Source organism: Anolis sagrei, chromosome 1 (assembly GCF_037176765.1).
Source record: "Anolis sagrei isolate rAnoSag1 chromosome 1, rAnoSag1.mat, whole genome shotgun sequence".
In the NCBI taxonomy this organism is placed as follows: Eukaryota; Metazoa; Chordata; class Lepidosauria; order Squamata; family Dactyloidae; genus Anolis; species Anolis sagrei.
This window is the reverse complement of record NC_090021.1, coordinates 1696557-1698902: the sequence shown is the minus strand read 5'-3', so window position 1 is coordinate 1698902 and position 2346 is coordinate 1696557. Positions and strand designations below refer to the sequence as shown.

General features: G+C 46.8%; 1 pseudogene; it reads left to right on the top strand.

Annotated features, from left to right (window-relative positions):
* Nucleotides 1-1713: 1713 nt before the first annotated feature.
* On the top strand, nucleotides 1714-1833 carry LOC137095966 (5S ribosomal RNA; annotated as a pseudogene).
* The last annotated feature ends 513 nt before the right edge of the window (nucleotides 1834-2346 follow it).

The following is a 2346-nucleotide window of genomic DNA, read 5'->3' as shown; positions in this document are numbered from 1 at the left end:
CTTTCCCTCCTTCTTTCCCTTTCCTTCCTTCCTTCCCTTCCCTTTTCTTTCTTTCTTTCTTTCTTTCTTTCTTTCTTTCTTTCTTTCTTACTTACTTACTTACTTTCTCTCCTTCCTTCTCTTTCTTTCTTTCTTTCTTTCTTTCTTTCTTTCTTTCTCTCCTTCCTTCCTTCTCTTTCTTGTTTTCTTGCTTTCTTATTTCTCTCCTTCCTTCCCTTTCCTTCTCTCCTCCCTCCCTCCCCTCCCTTTCTTTCTTTCTTTCTTTCTTTCTCTCCTTCTTTCTCTCCTTTCTTTCTTTCTTTCTTTCTTTCTTTCTTTTTTCTCTCCTTCCTTCCCTTCCTTTCCCTTCCTTCCTTCCCTTTCTTTCTTTCTTTCTTTCTTTCTCTCCTTCCTTCCTTCCTTCCTTTCCTTTCTTTCTTTCTCTCCTTCCTTTTCTTTCTTTCTTTCTCTCCTTCCCTTTCCTTCCTTCCTTCCTCCCTTCCTTCCCTTCCTTCCTTCCTTCCTTCCTTCCTTCCTTCCTTCCTTCCTTCCTTCCTTTCTTTCTTTCTCTCCTTCCTTCCTTCCTTCCTTCCTTCCTTCCTTCCTTCCTTCCTTCCTTCCCTTTCTTTCTTTCTTTCTCTCCTTCCTTCCCTTTTTTCTTTCCTTCTCTCCTTCCTTCCTTTCCTTTCCTTCCCTCCTTCTCTTCCTCTTCCCTTCTTTTCCCCCTTTTTCTTTCCCTTTCTCTTTCTCCCCTTTCTTCCTTCTCTTCCTATTCTTGGACTGAAACACCCAACAGTCCTCCTGATCGATCCATCTACCTACCTACCTATCTCTATCTAATCTATCTGTCTGGAGGATTGCTGGGCGTTGTAGTCCAGGAATAGAAATTGGGAAATCTGCAGGGATGGGGATGCTCTCAAAGAAATCCAAAGAGATGAAAGCTTGCAGCTTGGAAGCAGGGCATTTGGATCATCCTCCTCCCCTAAAGGGCCTGGGAGTTGTAGTCCAGAAGAGAGTGTGGATATGCTATTGTGTGTTTTGTTTGCAAGGGGGAGTCACTTTTGCACATGCGCTGTGGTGTCTTTTTGCTTTTTTGGCTTTTTAAGTCCCTTCTGCTGGGTTTTTTAGTGTTTTATGAATGGTAGTCACTCGTGGGCCTGAGAGGTGTCTGGTGTCCAAATTTGGTGTCCATTCGTCCAGTGGTCTTTGAGTTATGTGAATCCTACAAACAAATATTGCATTTTTATTGATATAGATTATTATTGCTACCCTTTCCAAGTGATTTTATTCCTCCAGTCCCTAAACTTTCTAACTTTGAAGGAAAGGATAATTCAACCATTTACAAACATCATCATCATCATCACCATCATCATCTCAATCCCTAAGGCCAACAGCCACACCTCTGATTTACTTTGCTCCAAAAACCTCCTTGGAGACCCCTTCAAAGGTGTCCCTTTGGCTGGAAAGGGCCCTTTCCTTGTGGACGATGGGAATCATGGCCAATGCATCCCTTTGGGCCCTTCTCCTTGGCCCACTATGTCCGAGAAACCATTGCAGAGACTGAGATTTGCATGCAGATTGGGGTAAACACATGCAAATTTGGGGGCTGCAGGCAGGAAGGGTGATGCATCCTGCTCCAGGTTGACTCAGGTGTGTTGACAGAGCCAGCAGGTAAAGTGGAGGTGGGGGGGGGGGTGTACCAAGCTGCTTCCTATCCAGGAGCGTAGGACAACCTCTTCCCGGCCATACCACCTTGAACACGTCCAATCTCATCTGATCTCGGAAGCTAAGCAGGGTCGGGCCTGGTTAGTACTTGGATGGGAGACCGCCTGGGAATACTGGGTGCTGCAGGCTTTGGATAGTCAGTGTGGAGTGCACAGAGGTCCTGAGTGGGTCCCAGGGTTGTCTTATTCCCAGGCAGCCCATTTGCACCTGGCGGACAGGTGTGTTTGGAGAGCGACCATTGCATCCCATGAAGTCACCCAGTTCCTGTCTTCCTTTCCTAGTGTCATGGTGCTTCGGATGCGGAGGGGATTGTGCCCTGCAGAGCCCCAAAACGCAAAGGAAGGGCAGCTGGTGAGTGGGAAATATAACTCAGGCCTGGGCCAAATTTGGCCCTCCTCCAGGTGATTTGGACTTCCCACAATTCCTAACAACCTACCAGCTGTAAGGAATTGTGGGAGTTGAAGTCCAAAACACCTGGAGGAAAGGGCCAAAGTTGGCCCAGGCCTGGTCACCTTTCTCCTCCTCTTCCTCCTTTCCTTCTTTTTCTTGTTCCTCTTCGCCTTCCACTTCTTCCTCCTCCACTTCTTCCTCCTCCCACTCTCCTCCAGCTTTTTCTTCTTCCTTTCTTCTTCCTCCTCCTTT